Source organism: Felis catus, chromosome B4 (genome assembly GCF_018350175.1).
Source record: "Felis catus isolate Fca126 chromosome B4, F.catus_Fca126_mat1.0, whole genome shotgun sequence".
Lineage (NCBI taxonomy): Eukaryota > Metazoa > Chordata > Mammalia > Carnivora > Felidae > Felis > Felis catus.
In genome coordinates, this window is record NC_058374.1 from 137014448 (window position 1) to 137035673 (window position 21226).

Genomic DNA, 21226 nt, shown 5'->3' on the forward strand with positions numbered 1-21226 from the left:
GGGTTTGGACTCTGCTGCGGCCCGTGGCTCCGGGGCTCCCGTGTCTCACCAGCACCTCCAACCCGGCGCACGGATGACGGAGATTAATACGATGCAAATTGGTGGGTTGAGCCGAGCACCCTGAGCCGAGGCCTAATTTGCACGCAGCCCGGCCCTCCCCGCGGGCAGGCCCCGGAATAATCACAACAACAGTGATGATCCGGATCATTGGCACGTACAGAACCTCTTCAGCTCGGGGCCGTCCATCGGCACTTACGCCCAGAGGAGACGCGGGGTGTAGGGGCGGGGGCCACCCTCGTCTCAGGGCCGCAGGAGGGGGCCCGGCGAGGTCCCGGGACAGGCCCAAGGTCACGCTGTCGGTGAGAGGCAGGCCAGGGGCAGAGATCTGAGGGCCTCGCTGCCTCGGCGGCCCCTCCTCAGAAGCTCCGCCTTGGGAGACTGGGGCGAGGGCTTTGCTCTCTGAAACGGTCGCTGGAGAGGTAGGGCGAGGCAGCTGAGGCCCAAATAGGGGTCTCCACCTTGCAGCGGCATGACCCCGGCCGCCTAATCTGTCTGGGATGACGATCTACCTTTTCTCTCGAGTTAAGTGGACAGCTTCTGGGGGCGGGAAGTGCGCCTTCCCTCTCCCCGCTTCCTGGGTGGGCACAGGGTACCGGCTCCGTAAGCATATGCACTCAGTGGGTGCTCTGTGCCCCCCCGGCGTCACTCGGATGCGCCCCCGAAATCGTCACTACCATCCCAGAAGTTGCTTCTGCACATTCCTGTTTACAGCTGACAAAACAGGCCCAGAGAGGTTAAGGGACTGGCCCAGGATCACACAGCTAAGAAGTGGTAAAGCTGGGATTTGAACCTGGGTCTGTCCATCCCCTGCCCTGGCCCCGTGCTCTCAGTGCCACGAGGAACAGAGTAGAGAACCCTGGAACAGGAGCACGTCCTGGCCTTCAGGGCCCTCCGGCTCAGACGGCGTGGGGCTCTGGGGGCTCAGCCGGGTGCCGCTTCTCGGGGGTTTAATTAACCCAGGCAGGTTGGGAGGGGTTGGGAGGCAGGTTGTCTAGGGTTCTAGGGTTCCACAGGCCCCCCGTGACCTGGATCGGAACTCCAGGCTTCTCTGACTTTGGCCTCTCCAAATATTGTCAGTTGTTTGACTTAGCCTCCCAGAGCCACGTGTCCTTGCAAGATCTCGTGTTTCCAGGGAGGCCCGGGGAAAGTGGAGCCTTTGGTGGTGGGTTCAAGCATCTGTCTGAATTCCGTTCTGGTGAGACTGGCCACTGTGGGGAGCGGGCCCCGGCCCGGACAGCTAGGCGGAGCCCGTGACCCTGGCCCAGTAGCCCCTGCCTGTCCGGTCAATGTCCCGGCACAGCTTATTCACGGGTCAGCATCCACCATGAGTCGGACCCTCCGGAGGGAGGGCTGCTCAGGAGCCTGAGGGGTGCGGCTGGGGTGAGGAGACTAAAGGGGGGTCACAGGCTAGGACGCCCCACAGGCCCTGTCCCAGGGCTCTTCTGGCTGAGCAGGGCCAGCCCACCCCCGGCTCCTGTCCTATAGAAGAAGGGGAAAGTCCAGCTTCTGGAACCCGATTCGTATGCCCCATGCCAAGCCCAGACTCTGCAAATACTCCCTCATGAACATCCCCAGCCCCCCATAAGGGAGGCTCTGTTAGTTTTGCCCCATTCCAGTTGAGGATGGGGGGATCAGAGAGGTTAAGTGCCTTGCCCAGGGTCACACAGCAGGTAAATAGAGGCCTGTCTACCCTGTGTTAGAATTCCAAGCTCAGAACCGTTCACACCAATATCCCTCTCTGGGTCAGAGAGAGTAAGGCCTCACTCTGGTGCCCTGGGGGTGCCTTTGTGTCCGTCCTGCCCACAGGGACTAGACCATGGCGGGGCCAGGCTCCCCGCGGTCGCTTCTGTTCAGGCCTCGCGCTGAGGTCTCCCCAGAGCCCAATGCCCGGAGCCGGAACCCAGAGCGAAGACAGCAGCGGCTGCCTTGTCTTTTCAGAGCCCTGTGGGAGTGTCCTGGCCAGGGATGCACCTGCAAAGATAGGCCCCCAAACCATGGCCCAGGAGAGCAGCCTTCCAGGATTAGCACCAGGAAGCCCCACCGCAGATGAGCAAACTGAGGCTCAGGAGTGTCCAGTGACCCACCCAGGGTCATCCGGCACGTTAAACCCTCCCGTCACCTTGATGTATTTTAATGTGAAAATTACAAACCAGCCGTGGCGTGGCGCACGACTCCTGGGTCCGCCTCATGTCGCAGCAGGCCCCCTCTCTGAGCCTCGGTTTCTTCATCTCTGAGATGGGGACAGCAGTTCCTATCTTTCAGGGACCCTGTGATAAACGGCCAGCTGAGGCCATGTTGGGAATGCCCTCGTGTAAAGCCCGGCACGCGGTGGGGACCCTGCTTGGCTAACCGCACCCTCTACCCCCGCAGGTCACCTGTGCCTGTAGTTCGGTCTTTCTCTGTCTTCCACCCACAAGGGCACACCAGAACCAGCTTGGGGACGAGCACGCTGGGAGAGGAAGGGGGGAAACAGAGTCATCAAGCACGGCGTGGGGGGACTTTGGGGTACCTCCCCACAGGTGGAGTCCGCAGGGCCGACGATCCGAGAACACCCTTGGCCAAGAGCATGGGGCCTGGCGGTCAGAGAAGGATAGAATGGTTGCCACGGATGCAGAGGCCAGTCCGTGTGGGTGCTGCTCTGCCCGTGACCCTGTCGCGGCCGGGGGCTTCCCGAGGGCCGGCCTGGGTCCGACCCCGCTCCGCGTCCTCAGCGTCGCAGCGCAGGGCCCAGCCCCGAGGGGGCCTTCATTCAAGAAGCTGTGTCTGTGGTTCTAACCGGCCCGGGCGAAGCGAGTCTGCAACTTAGCCCCGATATTTTATTAATAAGCACATTTGGCACTTGCCTCACACCTTTCATCGGCAGCTCTCCCAGGCGTCCCCAACCTTAATTAATTCTCCCCGCACCCCAAACAAGCTGCTCTTCCCTTGGCAAATGATGATGTGGGAAGTCCTTAAAGGTGCCGTGATTAATCCCCCCGCGCAATTAGGTCCCTCTCTTCCCCCGGCAGCTACTCCCTCCCTCTCCCAGCTGTCGGGGGGCCTTGAGACTTCAGACCCTCCCTGACCTCAGACCCCATCAACTCGTGCTGGATTGGCCTCAGCCACCGCCCCCCCCTCCCCAGCTGTCCCAGTCCCCCCTGTGCCCTTCCACAAGGCAGCCAAGGGGATCCCGCCAAAGCACAACCCCAATCCCGCCTCCTGCCTGCCCCAAGCCCTCCCCTGGCCCCCCAACACCCGTGGACACCCAGCCTTCTTGCACCCAGTGTCTCATAGCCAGCCACCGAGGACACACCGAAGGTCTCCGGTTTTCTCCACGTGCTGCCTCTTCTAGAATGCAAGTGACTTCTGCAGGAGCTGACACGTAAACAGCGCCCTGGAGACGACTGGCCCCGGCAACCCTTCCTAAAGCGACTGCCTGCGCCCCAAAAATGAGATCGGGGCTCCTTCGGGGATTAATTAATCAATACGTTCCACAGGTACTGATGGAGATTTTGCAGGTGCCAGGCACTGTCCTGGGTGCCCCGGGACGCATCCGTGGACCCTGGGCACCTGTGGGCGAGTGGCGAGAATCTCACCGCGGCATTGCTTACCTGCCTCGGGGCTGTGGCCCTCCCCCACCTGGCTGCCCCCCCTGGGCCGGGTCCCCCCACCCCGGCTGCCCACCCTGGCCTGTCCCCTTGCCTTCCGGAGCAGGGCAGCCCGTGGACCAGGCACTCTGTCAGCCTGTCCAAATCTGAGTCACTTCTCTCTCGGGACAGCAGGGTGACCTTGCCTGTGGGTCCCCGGAGCTAAGAATAGCCCGGGGAGCTGAGAACCCGCCGTCGCCCCTCCCAGCCCTGTGTGCAGCCGGGGCGAAAGGACCCTGTCGCCCGCGGAGGGGACAGCTGCTCCCGGCATGTTTGGGCGCGCGGCTGAGCCCTGCCAGCTGTTTGGAAGAGGAGAGGAGCCAAAGGAAGGGGGGAGTTTCCGACTCCAAAAGTGCCGAGCCCACGCTTGGCCGCTGTGCCGCCTGGAGTACCGGGAAGGTGCCTGAGCCCTGGCTCTGCCTGTCATCGGTGAGTGACCTTTGGCAAGCCACCTCCGCCTCCCAGGTGAGGAAATGGCACCCTTGCTTCAGCCTGGGGAGCTGGTCCACGGCCCCTCCCTACCCTGCGCCTCCGAAGCACCTAGCAGGTGCCCGGTGTGGGTCTCGTGCGTCCTCGTGGAGGGGCGGGGTGCAGAGACTGGCACACAGATGAGCTCCGCAGGGCCGGGCTGGCCGGGAGAGGTCATAGCCACGCTCTGTGTCCCCGAGGGGCAGGGCTGGGGCCGGCAGGGAGACCGAGTGGGCCGATTGGGAAGAGTAACCCCAACCAGTAGAGCTGAGAGAGACGGTCCCGTCGGGTAGAGAGCTCCCCATTTCTAGGGGCTACCAAGTGTTAGCTGGTCCTCTGCTCTTAAGGGGGATCGAAACAGTGACTCACACATATGTGGGCCGATGTCTCCTCGGGGGTTTCATGACGCTGGGGTTTATCTGGACCCGGGGCCAGTAGGGGCAGGCTGTGTAGACTGTTGGCTAAAATCCGATGTGCATCTGCCAGGCTGCTCCCGGGCCCCCCTCCATGTTTCCACTGCCCCAACAGGCACGGGAGGGGAGACGGGATGGGACGGGACGGGATGACGGTGGCCCTGCAGACCCCCGTCCTGGCCCCCAGAGCTGGGCGGGGGGACGGACGTAAAGCCACGACCACAGGCCGGGCGAACGTGGACGGGGTGGATCTGATCCCCAGATGTGGCCAGAGGCCCGTGGGCTCATCTCAGGAGCCAGAGAGGACGAGGCGAGGCCGTGACTGGAGCAAGAAAATGCTCCCCGTGTCGCTGGGCTCTGGGCGAGCGATTCACTGGCCAAATTCGCCCGGTCTCACAGAGGCGGAGCCTGAGGCTCCCAGAGGGTAGGCGAGAACTCCCCACGATGGGTGCACCTTGCGGGTTTACTGGAGGATACGAGGCAGGTGGCAGCGGGGGTGGGGTTGGTGGTAGGGACCCGGGGGGCTGTGGTTCTCCTGTGGCTTCCTTGCTTGAGGGGGAAACATGCAGACCTCTGGCTCTGTTCAGGGCCCTCGGTCCCTGTCCGCCTCCTGAGGTCACGCAGTTGTGGCTCCCTGTCCTGCCCATCAGGCTGGGGGCGGGGCTTATGCCTACCTGGGCCTGCATTCCGGGTCTCAGGGACCCTGAGGCACCTCTGTCAACACGGAGACGCATGAGCTGAGCACGGACAGGTTTAGACCGTGGGCAGGGCCTGGCGGGGTCCCCTCCCGGCCCAAGTCTGGCCTCAGGGGCCTAACGAGGAACCCTCTGCTTGCAGCCAAATTCCCCTTGGTGGCGAGCTGGGGCGGCCCCGCCCCTCCCCTGCACTCCCTGTGCTTCCCGGCAGGTAGCAGGTGCTCGCTGGCTCCTGAGAACCCTCCGGGGCCACTCAGTGGTGGCCACAGGGCTCCTAAGGGTGCCTCTCGGCACGCAGAGAGCACCTGACCTGCGCGCAGCCCTCGCGTAGAACTCACGGCAGCCAGTGGGGCCACACGCTGATTGGAGACACGAGCCGGCCACAGGCTGGCTTGTCCAAGAAGGCCCAGCGGCCGTCGGAAGAACCAGCTTTCTAAGCCTCGGTGCAGGGCGCCTGGGGGGCTCAGTGGGTTAAGCATCTGACTTCGGCTCAGGTCATGACCTCATGGTTCGTGAGTTCGAGCCCCGAGTCGGGCTCCGTGCTGACACCTCGGAGCCTGGAGCCTGCTTCGGATTCTGTGTCTCCGTCTCTCTCTGCCCCTCCCCTGCTTGTGCGCTCTCTCTCTCTCTCTCTCTCTCGCTGAAATATAAATAAACATTAAAGTAACCTTAAAAAATAAAATAAAATAAACCTCAGTGCAGTCACAGAGGCTTTTGGGTCATTTGAGGACCAGAGGCTCACGCAGTCGAGATATTCGGGGCAGAGCTGTGACTCAAATGCCCCTCTGCTTCCCAGTCTACTCGCAGCCAGCAGCCCCAGGGACCCCTTCGCTCCCGGGTGCTCAGGCTCACCACGGCCCCATCCCAGCCAGAACCAAGGCAGGCTCGTAGCCTCCCTTCTCTGCAATACTCTCTCTCTCTCTCTTTTTAAATGTGTATTTATTTTATTTTTGAGAAACACAGAAAGAGAGAGAGACAGAGGCAGAGAGAGACAGAGAGAGAAAGAGAGAGAGAATTCCAAGCAGGCTGTGCTAACAGCACAGAGCCCGATGCAATGCGGGGCTGGATCCTTCCCCGGTCTGTTTTTGCAGAAGCACCTCCCTGCCCATCTGGGCACTTTTGCTCCTTTGTCATGTTGTTACAAATACGCCCAAGTTCTGGAGCAGGGGGGCTGGGGGTGGGGGTGGGGGTCCTGTATCTGCTGGCTTCCTGCTGTGCTTCCTGGGGGTGCCCCCCCCGCCCCCCCCTCCGCACACAGTAGGCCCTTAGCAAAGCTTTGCTGAACGCTCGGGGACATTTTGCAGAAATGTTAGGCAGCTCGCCTGCTGCTCCCGACTGTGCCAGTGTTTTTAATATTTTTGTTCCATTTATCAGAAATCAAGCCTACGTCAAGCACGGCAATACATCTAAATTGGTTGATTAAAGCATCAGGAAGAAAAGTGGTGCTTTGAGGCAATTAAACCAAAGCCACGGGAAGATTTGGAAATATTGTGATCTCTTCTGCGGTTTTTGCAAATAGGGTTTCTCTTCCTAGTGAGTCCGTGGTCTTTGTTTCATTATTTCTGGGTTTTTTTTTTCCCCCCGGGCTCCTCCCCGCCCAGGGTTGCGGGATACACTGTTACAGAAAGTGACTTTCAGTCGTGACCAGGCAGCTCTGTTTGCTTTTGCCGATTTGGGAGCCCAGGCTTATTGTGCAGCCAGGAAAGGCCTGGGGGCCTGGGTGTGACTCAGGGGTTGGGATTCAGAGGTTGAGGCTTCTCTCACCATCACTTGGAGGGATCAAGGGGAACCAGCCTGGCTGGGCCAGAGGCTGCGTTACATGAGGCAACCCACGCACCTCCAAGACCTCCTTTCCTGTGCCTTTCTCATGTGTCCCTTTCCTCTACTCCACTGTCCTCCTTGCTGCTCCCGGGACGTGTCTCGCACACGCCTGCCTCAGGGCCTTTGCACGGGCTGGTCCTGCTTACCGGCTAGTTCTGCTGTCCCCCAATATCTCCGCCCACCCCAGGCTCCTCCTCTCTTCCTGCCTTAGCTGACACACGTGCCCTCCCTGAGGCGCCCTCCCCTCCTGACACTTCCTACCTGCCTTCACGGCTCCCCCCCCCCCCAGGGGTTCGCTGTCATCTGCTACTTTGCATGTGAACAGGTTTAAGAGTTCTTGAGGCGGTGGGGGTTCAGATCTGAAGGCTGAGGGAGGCACCAGGGCCCCCTCCTGGGTTTATGGTTTGAGGGTGGGGTTGGGGGTGGGGGTGGAGCCACTTGCCCTGATGGGGAACCCAGGCGACACTTCCCCGACCAGCCGCTGGTGTCCACAGTGTCCCCATTGTCCCCCCCGCAGCTGGCCTGTCCCCAGCGCCCACCTGGCACTCAACCTGACCTCACTGATTCCATGGTTGGCCCAGTTTCCCGGACCCCCACCTGGAGTCACCGTTACGGGTTGAATTCGACCTCCAGAACCCACAGGTTGAAGTTCTAACGCCTCAGAATGTGGTACTTTGTTTGGAAATACGACTGTTGCACATATAGAATTAATGACGGGACCATAAGGTCATTCTGGAGTCCGCCCTAATCCGAGAGGACCGATGTCCTTATGAAGGGGAAATTTGGACCCAGACTCATTCACAGGGAGGTCACGTGAAGCCAGAGGCAGAGATCCGGGTGATGTGTCCACACACCAGGGAACTCCCCACATTGCCAGCAAACACCCCCCGCCCCCCGCCTCCCCAGAAAGGGCGAGAAGCCCGGGGAAATTCTCCCGCTCAGCCTCAGAGGGAAGCAGCCTGCCCACACCTTGGCCTCAGACTTCCGGCTTCTAGAACCGTGAGAGCATAGCTCCCGTTGTTTGGGGCCCCCTCCCCTTGCCCCGGCCGTGGTGCTCTGTCACAACGGACCCCGGGACACCAGCCACGTGGCCCCACTCACCCGCACGCCCCTTCCAGCCCCCCCCCACCCCACACCTGCCTGGAACCCTTCTCCAGGGCCGCCCTCGCTCATCAAAGGAGTCAGTTCTCTGAGTCTCCAGTTCCTCGTCTGAGAAATTAGGATAAGAATACCCACCTCCCACGGCTGTCACGAGCCCTCAGCAGAAAACGCTGGAAAACACACCTGGCTCATCGTAGGGCTCAGTGACGGCTGGTGGCAGTGGTGTGCTGGTTATTTTTATTATTGGTGTATTAATAGCGTTCTTGTAATTAGCTGTCAGTTGCCGGGTCCGAGCCGGCCCTTGTGGGGATAAAAGTGCCTCGCGATTGGGTCTCTGCCGTCACCGCGTGTGGGGCAGGAAGCGGCCTGCCGGAGGGGGGAAGGGCTGTCATGCCATCATTTATTCAGACGGACCGTTGCCGCCTCTCTGTTCAGACACATCTGCCCCTAAGAGGGAGCTACGCCAGCAGCAAGATCAGGGCTCCGTCGAGGGGGCCCTGAGCCGGCCTGGGGACGGGGGTGGATGCAAGGAAGGCTTCACGGAGGAGGTGACTTTCGAAGGAGGCATAAAAGGAAAGGAATCCATGCACCTGGCCCCAGCGCCTGCATCGACAGCCGTCCCGTGACCCTGCAGGAAAAGACACACCACTCACGCTTGTCTGTCCCCCGGGAGAGCTCAGGCCGTCACCTTTGCAAAGTCCCACTGCCCCCAGGCCCTTCCCTCTAAGCCAGCCAAGGTAAGGACCGCAGGTTGCCCGCAAGGCCTTCCGGTGAGTGGGTCACCTTCCAGCCAGTTCCAAGAAGGCTGCCTCCCTGAGGGTAAGAAGATGAAAACTCCGGACAAACGTCTGAAACATTTCACAGACTCCCTGCCCCGCTCTTTCAGTTGGGGGTGGGGGGGAAGGGGGACAAAAGGCCAAGCCAATCTTGCTGAGGACGCACACCCCGCCGGGGCCGAGCCCAGACCGTCCAATACCTTCCCGGTCCTTCCACTCGATGTCGGCTCTGCGGCCGGCCACCTGCCTGTCCTTTTGAGCACCGAAATAGAGAGATAAATGGGGAAGCAGAGCCGGGCAGATGTCACCGTTTCTGAGAGCTGCTGCTCCCTTACCGCCTGGGATTTTGTTTTCCCCCTTGGAAGCCAGAACATTCCAGCAGCGTGGAGTCTTTGCTGGCAGATTTAAGGCATCTTGTAAACAGGCGCCTGAGGCGGACAAAGAGATACCTGTTTGCCGAGCGAGCACCTGTTCGGCTCGGGGAGCTGCCTCCTGTGCTGTGGGTGTCGTTTCTTCTCTCTTCTCTACCCATTTTACGGATGTGGTTGAAGGTGCAGGGAGAGCCCCCTGCGCGGGGAGCCAAGAGGTGAAGTCAGGGCTCTGAACGCCAGAGCTTGCTGTAGACCGGGTCAGAGTAAGATTTCAGGGATGGGCAGCTTTGCCGGGGAGGTGGCTGGGCTGGCGGGGGCCGGGGAGGGGGGGGCGGGGGGCTTGGGTTAAAGAGAAAAGTTGCACCAGATGCTTGTTGCAAATAGCAGGGAAGATTTTATTCAAGACTATTATTGCTGTAAGGGTCAAGAGATTGAACTCCATTCCAAATACAGCAGAGACAGCTGGAGATTTACAGCCGTGGAGCAGAGCGGGGGGTCACCGGATGGAAAATTACCAAGAGGGGCTTGATTAGACATCAGGGAGAGGGGGATTCCTGCTAAACGGCCCCACAGAATTCTTCCTAGGGGCCGAGGACTTCGATACCGAGGGCGGGGGCTGAGGAACAGAGAGATCCTGGATAAAGCGGCTTAGCGAGATTTCTTTGCCGAAGCTGGACTCGGGCCGAGCGAGGCCTGGGACACTGGCGCCGCCTGGGGCACCTGCCTGCTCCCCAGGGGGCCACAGCGCAGTTGATGCTAAGCGCTCTAGTGGCCACAGAGCTAAGCCCGGCTCATCCTGTTGATGATGGTGGTGGTGATGAAGACAAAGGAAGAGGAAGAAGAGGAGGAGGGGGGCAAGAATTAGGTCCCCCCACCCCAAGCCATGGCTCCCCGGCCTGACCACTGGGCCTTGCAAGGCTGACTGAAGGGGAGAGATCTCATCTACACCCGCATGAGCTGCACGGGGGTATGTGCAAGGGGCCTGGGGCAGGCCGGTGATGACACACTTAAAAGCTTTTCCTGTTTTGAAAAGAATTTCTCATATCACCTCTCCCTGACCCTCTCATAGCTCTTAGAAGGCCCCGCATCTATTCCGTTCTGTGGATGCAGAAACTGAGGCGGGGAGGCTGAGAGAGGCCAAGGGGTCCGCCTGGGGCTCGCAGCCGGCAAGGAACTCGGGAGATGTGAGTCTGGGCCTGGGGACCATGCGTCCAGCTCTCTGGCCACGAGTCCTCACCCGCAGTTGGGGGGGTGGGGGTGGAGTGGGGGTGCGGGGAAGGCATTTCAGGGAGTCGGACAGCTCAGGCCAAGGCTGGGAGGCGGGAAGGGACACGAACCCTTGGGGCGTTGGGTAGGAGCGAATGTTCGGGGAGCACAGAGCAGAACCGAGAAAGCTCTTTCCCTTTTGGGGAAAAGCGTCCCTGGGATGAGGCCAGGGCCACCCAGGTACACAAGCGACAGAGCCCTAAGTGTGATGGGAAATTCCTGCCCCTCCCCGCCCCCCGGCTGCGCGCCATAATTTGACCCCGACTGAGTTTCTCCATCTGTCGGGTGGGGCCCCTGATGCCGATTAGCTGAGAACCACAAAGGAGCAGCAGCCCGTGAAAGGGGCACAAAATCATGGCTCCTCCCCCGGGGCGATCGCCACCCCGCAGCCTGGGGGGCACCCCGAGCTCCGACACAGCAGGCCCGGCCCGTCACACGTCATTTGGCAACACAGTGCCAACGGGGACAGAGACAGACGGGCTTGCCGCTGTAGGTCCCCGCCCCGCGGGCTGTCCGGGCGCGCTGTCTACACCGGGGACCCCAGGGGTGAGGCCTTCAGAGCTGGGGCCAGTGTCCTCCACAGGCGCTTCTGCGTGACGAGGTGACAGGCTGGGGCCGCTCGCTCGGATGCAGGCAAGCGAGAACATGTGGGGGCCAGATTTGCACCCCACCAGAAACCCCTCCAAGCTCCGTCGTGACTCAGTTCCGGGACAGCTGGGGGCTCGGGACGTGGGGAAAGGTCAGCCCCACCCAGGCCCCAAACCAGAGGGGAGGGCGGCCCGGCTCTTGGCTGGGCGTCCTGGGTGTTCAGATGTGTGGCCAGCTGCCCTCCGGCAGAGCGGGTGTGTTCCTCCAGGGCAGCGACAGTGCCTCGTGTCACCCAGGATTCGACCAGCGGTGAGCGGACCGGGGCTGCGGGCCGGTCGCTGTGGCTGCAAGACCACTAGGTGTCAGTTCTCTGTCCCTGAGCGGGCTCCAGGACTGGGCAGCTGGCCGGTGCCTGCAACCTGATGTAAGGCGACTGACCGCGTCGTGGCCCCTGCAGGCAGCTTCCGGGGAGTCCGGAACTTTCCCGGACCACTTTAGGAAGCCGTCGTGGCACGGCGGAAGGCCAACAGGCTCCGGAATGCGCCAGGCCTGGGTCCCAGGGCTGTCTCGGCACCTGGCTGGCTGTGTGGCCGAGGGAAAGTCGGGGTCTCTCCCAGCCTTGGTTTCCCTGTATGAGGCAGCGCTCTCGGTGGTGCTGGGAAGGGGCATTCTGTTTGGGCTTTTTTTTTTTGAAGTTTATTTACTTTGAGAGACAGAGCGTGACGCACACACGTGGGTGGGGGAGGGGCAAGAGAGAGGAAGAGAGAGAATCCCAAGCAGGCTCTGTGCTGTCAGCTCAATCCCAGGACCCTGGGGTCACGCCCTGAGCTGAAATCAAGACTCGGACACTTAACTGACCGAGCCCCCCGGGCTCCCCGACGGGGGTGGCCGATCTCACAGGGGTTCCCGGGGTAGTGGTCCTGAGACTCATGACGGGTGCCCCATACATTCTAGAATTACGAGCAATCACCAGTGTGCTACCAGCTTGATTGTGAACCTGCCCTTCCTGTGTGGAGCCCTTGGACCTGAGTCCTAAGCCCTTGAGTCCTAAGCCCTCGGACCTCAGAACATGACTGTATTTGGAGGCAGGGTCTTCCAAGGGGTCGTTAAGTTAAATGAGGTCATTAAGGAGGCCTTAATCCAATAGGACTTATGTCTTTATGTAAAGGGTTTAGGACGCAGACCCGCCCAGGGAGAGGATGGCCGTCAGGAAGCCAAAGAGAGAGACTCAGAAGAAGCCGGCCCTGTAGATACCTTGACCTTGGACTTCCTGCCTCCAGAGACAACAGATGACAACGGCTCTTCACCCAGAGGATCCCAAATGCTCAATGGCTCCCGGCATCCCTGACGGGGGCAAAGCCAGAGTTTGCTGCCCCCGGGCCGGGCGTCTGCCCCTGGGGGCCGTTTGCAAGGAAGCATCTGGGCACAGATGTTATTGTGGGCACAAATCATGGGCAGAAACGGCCAAGTGAGCCGCGCGGGTCCGCTCCACAGAGGCCCGGCTCCGATGGATCCTCTTTCTAGGCTGTCTGTGTGTTTCTCCTACTATCCTAAGTGAGGCAGAGAGTTTTGTCCCTATTTCACGAGGCTAAAGAGCAGGCCTGGGACCACTCAGCCAGAGGGCGGCAGTGCCTGGGGCGACCCCGGAGAAGGAAACACACGGGGCGCGGGGGCGGGGGTGGGGGTGGAGGGAGCCCAGCCCGGGGCACTGACGGGAGACAGGTGTCCCTGAGGGCGTCCAAGCAGGTTAGGGCGGTGGGGTCAACGGCGCTCTCGAACACTCCTCACCCGCTGTTGTGCAGTGACAGAGTGCTCGAGGCGCGTGAGGCCTGGGGCAGCCCCAGCCCCCTGGAGGGGCCAGCCGCTGGGTCAGGGACACTGGCCCGGCTGGTGGGGAGGGTTCCCTGCGGAGCGGGCTGGGCTGGAGGCACCTGGACAGCACCCGGCGCTCTTCTAGGGCCTTCCGGAGTCCTTCTCCGGCTCCTGCCTGGACCCCCTTCGGCCGACGCCGAATCGGCCCTGCTCGGGGGGTGCTGGGGGACGCAGGGCCAGATGGTGGCCGGATTAGAAGACGGGTGGGTCCTAGAAGCCGGGGCAGAGGGCAGAGCATGGCCCAGAGGCTGCAGGCTGCGGAGCTCGTGGGGGGTGTCTCCAAAGACTGCTCGGGGGGCCCGGCCCCAGCTCACGGCCGCCTCTCCTCACCGCCTGCCCGGCAATGCGACGGAAGGGGGACAGAGGAGAAGCCAAGCAAGCCCCTGGCCCCTAAACCAGCTGAGCTGAGCTGTCGCAGGCGGGAACTTTAGATTCCATGAGATTCTCCTGCTAAGCACCCTGCGATGCGTGTGCGAACGTGGGAAGAACGAGTCTCTTGAATAAATAAACTTTTTTTTTTTTTTTTAAAGAATGACGCTCTTAAAAAAAAAAAAGAAATTCGCAGTTTGGCCCAGGTGGACCCTAAAAAGGATGACGTCTGTGAAAATGGGGTAAAGACAGAAGTGCTCCTGTCTCAAGCCTCTGCTCAGGCAGCTGGCGCGCCAGGGGCGCCCTCCCCAGGCCTGGGCCAGCTGGGCCTCTACACGGTTCCCCGCGGGTGTAGACCCAGCCTTCCCGGTGGATCACAGATCTGCAGGAAGGGACCTCGGGGTCTTCCTCTGGATCCAGCCCGAGGCTCTGATGCCTGGCTAAGCCTTCCCCGACCACCCCCTGCGGGGGCTCTTGGTGCTTCTGCACCTGATTCCCCTGCCTTGGCACGGGGTGGGAGTGCCGCAGAAATGCGTGATCCCTGCCCGTCACCCAGATGGGAAACTGAGCCTCGGGAGGAGCCACCTGCACGGGGCCAGACGTGGAACTGGCTCGTGCGGGGCCCCTCCCGGCTCCCCGGGTCTCAGCCCCGGCACGGGGGCCTGGGGACTCTCCGGGAGCAGAAGCAGGTCCGAATCCACTTGTGACCCAGCAGCTTGAAGGACTCGCTCCGCACTGAATGAGGGCGCGAAGGAACGGACCCCGGTTTTTGGGGAGCAGCGATAAAAATAAAAGGACAAAACCGACTCCTCCCCCACCCGCCACGGGTGGGGTTCTCCTGCCGCCGCGTCAGGGAGACTCCGAGCTCAGCCGAGCGCCAGGCCCGCTCTCCAGAGGCCACCGAGGCACAGGGAGGCTAAGGGACGCCCCGTGGTCACCCGGCCGAGCTGGGGCTGGCCCCCACGTGGACGCAGTCGCCAGCATCTCCTGGGGACCTCCCGTGACCCGCAGCACCCCTGCACCAGCAGACAGAAACTCCGTTGATGGGCCAGGCAACCCGCAGCCTCAACGGGGAGACTTCGCTCCCGAGAGAGGCAGATGTCCCCCCACCTGAAGCCCCTTGCTGTGTGGTGCTGTCACACGGCCGAGGAAGCAGCTCAGGGAGGCGGGAGGCTTGGGCTCCAGCAATAACGTCACCGAGCGTGGACCTACGCATACCCTGCACGCCAGACACGGTTGTACGCGTTTTGCACAAGTCACTGAACCCTTCCCCCAACCCCGGGACGGAAGGACAGCGAACAGACCCACCCTGCAGACGGGAGACCCAGCCCCAAGAGGCCGGGGGGCGCCCCCCGCCCCCAGGATCAGGGAGAGGGAGGGGGCCACGCAGGTGGCACAGTGCTCCTTCCCTCCCCTCGGCTGTCTTGGGCATCCGTGACTCAGTTTCCCCACTGTGAAGGGTCTGGGCGGTCTGCAGCCCTCTCCGGTCTCTGGCACTCTGAAACCCCACCCCCAGCTCCTCCTCCTCGCTGCTGGCCTCCGGCAGCCCCTCGCCCCCTCGTCACCTCACGCTGGACGCCCTCTCGGAGTGGAGTAGGCTGGGTTTGTGAACAGATTTTTGTGTTTAGAGCATTTTAGGCTCACAGCTAATGAAGCGGAAGGTACAGAGTTTCCTACATATCCCCGCCCCCGCCCATTATCGACACCCTGCACCAGAGGGGGACATCTGTCACCCGAAGCCCATCAGGGTTTGCTCTTGGTTCTGTTCCTGCCGTGGATGCAGACAAACGTACGACGACACGCGGCCACCATTACAGGGTCCCCGAGTCCCGCTGCCCCCAAATCCTCTGTGCTCTGCCTGTTCATCCCTCCTCCCCCATCACCCCGGCCTGACTGGTCTTTTTAGTGCGTCCGTAGGTTTGCCTTTTCCAGAACGTCACAGACCTGGAATCACACAGTCTGTGGCCTCGTCAGACGGGCCCTCAATGAGCAACATCGGCTGGGTTTAATGGCACCTTGGCTGGGAGGGGGGTGGTTGCGAGCTTGCGTGCCCCCCACCCCTAATACCACCAACCACCCAAGACAGGATGCCCAAGGCCACCTGAGAAGATGGCTCACCTCCCACTTCCCCTACCCCGTCTAACCAACCCTACCCTCACTTTCTAGAAATAATAATGATCTGGGGTGCCCGGGTGGTTCAGCTAGTTAAGCGTCCGACTCCGGCTCAGGTCATGATCTCATGGTTCATGGGTTCGAGCCCCACGTCGGGCTCTGCGCTGACAGCTCGGAGCCTGGAGCCCGCTTCGGATCCTGTGTCTCCCTCCCTCTCTGCCCCTCCCTGCTTCTGCTCTCTCTCCCTCCCTCCTTCTCTCTCTCTCAAAAATAAATAAACATTAAAAAAAAAAAAAAAAGAAAGAAACGGTAATGATCTTAGATTGCAAAAACGGCCATCTCTTCTCTCCCTGCCTCTTCCGTCGATCTGGGTAGTCCCTCCCTCACCGAGGCTGGGCTTGCCCTTGGGACTTGCTTTGGCCAAGGGGACACGAGCAAGGGCGGAGAAAACAGAGGCTTGGAAACCACACGTGCGCTGGGGTTTGCCCTTGTGTCGTACTTGGGATGTTGAGAGCAGCAGGTGAATTGGCCCCAGCTCGTTTGTTGGAGAGGCCACGTTGCGGGACGCAGGTGCCTGCGGAGCACCGGTCAAGTGAGCGAGGCCACCCTAGGTCATCCTATTGGCAGTCAACCTGCCAGCTGACCGCAGGTGCGTGAGGGAGCCCAGCAGGAATGCGCTGAGCTGACCCAGACCCAGCACTTCTCAGCCAACCCACAGAGTCATGAGCTAAGTTGTTTCCTTTTTTTAAGTTTTATTTATTTTGAGAGAGAGAGAGAGAGCGTGAGCAGGGGAGGGGCAGAGAGACAAGGAGAGACAGAGAGAGAGAGAGAGAGAGAGAGAATCCCAAACCCTGTGGGCTCAGAGCCCTCTGCAGGGCTTGAACTCAGGAACCACGAGATCACGACCTGAGCCAAAATCAAGAGTCCCACGCCTCACCGACTGAGCCACCCTGGTGCCCCCAGCCGTTGTTATTTTTAAGCTGCAAAGATTTGGGGATGGTTTGTTACACAGCAGAAACTAACTGATACAGCCAGTAATATCTGATTTGAGAATTGGACACTGGGTATGGTATTCAAAACTTCTGGGTACCGGGGGAGTCGCTTTCAGCGCAGACTTGCCTGGAAATTGCTCTCCACGTCAAGAGCTCAGAGCGCAGTCCAGCCTCGTGTGCCCACGGCCAGCTGCCCGCCCCTGCGGGGCTGGGCCTCCGTGAGTTTCAGGACCTGTCCCCCCGCGGCTGTGCGCCCAGCCGCTCTGGCAGGCTGGGAACAGCGCCTCCTGCAGGTAAGCGGCCGGTGACGCCTTCACAGGGAGCCTCTCAGGTCGCTCAGCTCACCGCAGCCACCCTCTGCCACCCTGGCCACCCCCCGCTCTGCTGTCATTACTTTTCACGGCACTTGCGATCGCCTGGCATCTGGTGCCATGGCCGCCCCCCCGCCCCCCCACGCCACCTCTGCCGGGACGTCAATCCCACGAGGACAGGGATGCTTGTCTGTTTTGTTTCTCCGCCGTGTCCCCACTGTCTGGAAGAGTGCCTGGCACGTCATGGGTGCTCCGTGACTGTTGGGTAAATGAACGAGTAAAATAAGATGATTTTGAGCCTCACCCCATCTTTCCAGAAGGGCGGACAGAACCCTATTCTGCTAGTAGGAGAAACGGAGTCCCCCCAAAAAAGCAGTTTGCCTGAGGTCACGTACAAGTAAGCGGCGAGGCAAGTTGGAGCCCAGAACCCAGCCGGCCAAGGCCAGGGACCCTCACGTGCGTGTTCAGCAAACGCTCGTGGAGCCCCGATCATGCGGCAGGCACAGTGTTAGTCAGGGGGATATAGCAGTGAGCCAGCTCCTTGTGGAGTTTGCGGTCCCGGAGGAGATGAGGGGACACCAGACGGTCATCACCAATAACGTACCGTCGCAAGCTGACGCGTGGGGAGCTTGACCCGAGCAAAGGACGTTCAAGCTGAGACCTAAATGGTGGGGAGAATCAACTGACCACACGGATGGGGGGGGGGGAGAAAGAGCATTCTCAGGCTGGGGAACAGCTTGTGCAAAGATCCTGGGGCAGGACCTCGGGATGTATTTGAGGCAATGAAGGACTTTCAGGGTGGCCCAGAGGGAGGGGTGTTGGGTGGCCAAGAACGGGGCAAGAACCCATGGGGCCTTGGTGGCCACACTGAGATATTTGGTCTTGACTGAGGGTAGCTGGGTCCCTTGAAAGTTTTATCTGGAGTGTGGTCACCAGGCCTGAGGCCCTTAGAGCTGGACACCAGGGGACTCTTTTGGGCCACTAGCTCTGGTCCCCTGGCAGCCCAGGTCCCGTCAGGCTTGCAGGCCCTCGTAAGGAACACCCAAACCTGATGCCGTGGGCTCGTGCTGTGTGCATGACCCACGGATGCCTCCAACACTGGGAACCAGTTTGCCGTGGCTCTGTGGCCAGAAACCGGCTGGAGGTGCCCTGAGTGAGGGCAGCAGCACACACAGTGTGCCTCGAAGGATGGCCTCGGGGGGAGTGACAGGCTTGGGGACACATTTCAGGGTCTCGGGGACGGCAGTGGGCCGGGGCGCCCACCCAGTGAGGGAAGCACATCTCTGGATCAATCACAAATACTCGCTAAGCTCCTGTCCTGGGCTGGAAAAGACCGACAAGGAAGAAAGCAGGGTCTGGAGGGATGTGGCCACAAGCCAGGGAGCACCGAGGATTGCCACGCAGAGCCAGAAGCGGGAAGGGGGGGAGGAGTCTCCCCTAGAGCCTTCAGAGGGAGTGCAACCCTGCCGACACTTGGTTTGGGACTTCCGGCCTCCAGAGAGTACATTTCTGTTGTGTTACGCACCCCGCCCCCCCCAGTCTGTGGTCATTTGGAACAGCAGCCCCAGGACGCTGACCCAGCATCCGGGTCTAGCCCGGGCCCCGGGGGGGGGGGGGGTGGGGAACACCTGGAATGTGCGAAGAATTTAGGGGGCTACCGGGCACCTGAACGTGAATCACCTCCTGGTGGTGAGTTGGCCACTATATTACTCTCTGGGCTAGGAAGGGCCCTGCGGCGGGGGGGGTGGGGGGGCTGCATCAGGTGACCTGACTCAGCCAATCAGAGGCTCCCCTGGGACTCTGCATCTGGGGCTCGTGGGGCGAAGAAGCAGGTGTCATGAGGGCACATTCTCGGGGGAGACCTGGCCACCCAGAGTCTGGCAGAGCCGGTGCTGAGCGCCCAGGTGGCCACCAGGCTGTTCTTGGCCTCTAGGCCTCTTCCTGGCCGGGCTCTGAATTTCTCATTCTTAGACTCCCCGAACATGCCTGCCTCCTATAAAACACTTTTTGCAGCCAAAGGCCCTGACGGTCACTTACGGCGGTTGGGAAAGGGGCGGGACCCACTCAAGGGGAGCATCTGAACCTCAGCAAAGGAGAGGACTTTCTCTTGCTGGCTGAAATGAGTGAGTCAGATGTCTGGTGACGGGCAGCTGCCCTTTCCCTGTGGCTCCTCCAGCCGCAAAGCCCCCAGGGAGCAGCAGCCCTGAGCCTGACCTCACGCTGGGCGCCGGGAGGTGGGGGCGGGGAATCGGACCGCCCCCGAGATGCTCTCGTCTGGGTAGGGGGAGACAGACGCAAGGGTGGCCCACCCAGCGTGCCGCCAAGTCAGGGAGGCAGTTGAGAGAAAAATGACCCCTTGTCAGGAGGAGTGGGAAGGCTTAGGAAGGCTTCCTGGAGGAGACAGCCTTACAGTTTTGAGGGGTGAAGAGGAGTCTGTTGCGTGGCTAGGGTCTGGGGCAGGCAGTGGGTAGGGGCTAGGAGCTTGGCTCTGGAGCCGGAAGCTGCTGGGGCTTTGAGAGAACCCGAATCTGGTGTCTGAGACCCTAGCCCAGTCACCTCCCCACATGACCCCGTGGACCCCCTCCTCCGGCCCCTCCCCTCTGCCCGAACCCATCCACAGCACCCCCCAGAAAATCTCCCTCTGAGACCAACGAAGGGCTCCCAGGAGGGCAGTTTCCCCACACTCTGCCACCAGCAGGCTCTCCCAGAAGTGCGTCCGTCCCACAGCCCCTGCCCTATGGGGACCTTAGTCCCACTGTCACAGGGGTGTGGCAGCTTGCCGGGCCAGCTCTCTTCCGTGTGGTGTGAAAAGGGGAAGTGGGCAGCCGGGAAGGGGCTGGCCGGGTAGGGGCAGGGGTGCTCCAGTGGGGGGTGCAAGAACTCGTCGGGTCGTTGGTCTATATCCTGTGCCCCCCCAAGGGCCAAGGGACGCCGGGTCGTAACAAGCTGTGTGTATCTTTAGTTTCCTCTAAACCGCTATGAACACCTCTCTCCACGGCAGCCCCCCCCCGCCGCCGCCGCCACCCTGCTGGGGGGCAGGCTTACCTCTGGCCCTCGCCCGCTCTGACCCTAGAAAGGGGAGGGGTGTGGGGATGTGGCCTGGCCAGGACTGAGTGAGAGCCGGGCACAGCCAGGGGCCCAGGGAATGGTCTGGGGAACGGCTCTGGGACTCGACCAGTGACCCAGTCAGACCTGGGCACAGATATGCCAGCTGCTGGCGAAACAGATGGCCTGGGGCCTGGGACGCACCTTCTGTGGAAACCCAGCCTCACTCCCCGCTGGAGCCCAGCTGGGTACAGAGCGGCAGGTCCCAGATGCCCTCGGACGCAGGAGACACCTGTCCCCCCACGGCTGATTATTAGCCAAATTCACATTTCTTTAGTGAGTTCATTCCCCCAGTGACCTGAGACCATCTCGGTGCTGGGCAGCATGGGAGACCAGCAGACGAAGCCCCGGCCGTCGGGGGACGTGGATAAGGACGTGGATGGTGGCCACAGAGTGGTCGGGGCGATAATGGGGGGGACACAGGGAGGTTTGGGCGCCCAGCCTGTCTGAGTCCGGGAGGGAGCAGACACCAGCCTGGCCTTGGTGAGTATATGCTCGGCGTCCCAAGGGACAGACTCTGCGTTCGGCGTTGACTCCCCTGCCCTCAAATACATCACCGCATCTCTCTGGATCCAGCTATAGTTGCCATCTCTCCTGCCACCAGCATTGCCTCCTGCCTGCCCTCCTTCCTGCTCTAACGAGGAGAAAGGTGAGATCAAATGCAGGAAGCATCCGCTTCAGGGCATGGGAGCGCTCCCGTGGCAGCCAAGACGAAGTGGCCAATGTCCCAGAGAAGAGAGAAGCTCATTTACGTGAGGCGGAACGTCTCCTCCGTTTGTCTCCCGAGACACCTGCCCATTTACAGGTGGTCGTTCCAAGAGGCCGAGGAACCAGGCATCTCTTGGAACTTTTGGAAACTTCACGGGGCTGGGAGAGGAAACGTGGAATGGAGGGCATTCGGGACTTGAGGGTCTGGATTCCAGGAGAGGAAAAGCACAGAGGGGTGCCCTCTCCGTCCCCCCTTGGACAAACCTGCCGTTTCCTTTAGCAGAATGAGCCCAGCAGAAAGTGGCGGCCAACAGACTGAAAATCTTAGCAGAACTTTCCGCCGTTTGAAGAGGTAGGAAACCAAGATTGGAGTTCAGGGACCACCAAGGGGGGGGGGGGGACGCCGTAATCTCCGTTGGACCCTGAAGTTAGTTAACCCGGAGGAGTAAAGGTAAGTCAGAGGTGAAGCAAGCCCAGGACAGACTTCGGGTGATCTGTCATCGAAATGCTTTCAGAAGCCAAAGTAAACCCTCTCGAAAGGATCATGACATTGCGCTTGTGGGGCTGAAAGA

The 21226-nt window shown here is 61.0% G+C and overlaps 1 protein-coding gene and 1 long non-coding RNA gene across 2 annotated transcripts in view; one reads left to right on the plus strand and one right to left on the minus strand.

Moving 5' to 3' along the window:
* SHISAL1 (shisa like 1) overlaps positions 1 to 21226 on the minus strand; it is a 130587-nt gene that overhangs the window by 80456 nt on the left and 28905 nt on the right. The gene's annotated exons all lie outside the window — the stretch shown is intronic.
* LOC123386766 lies at positions 2787 to 12666 on the plus strand. Its single transcript, XR_006601180.1, has 2 exons — positions 2787 to 4151; positions 12354 to 12666. It is a non-coding gene; the product is annotated as an uncharacterized LOC123386766 (long non-coding RNA).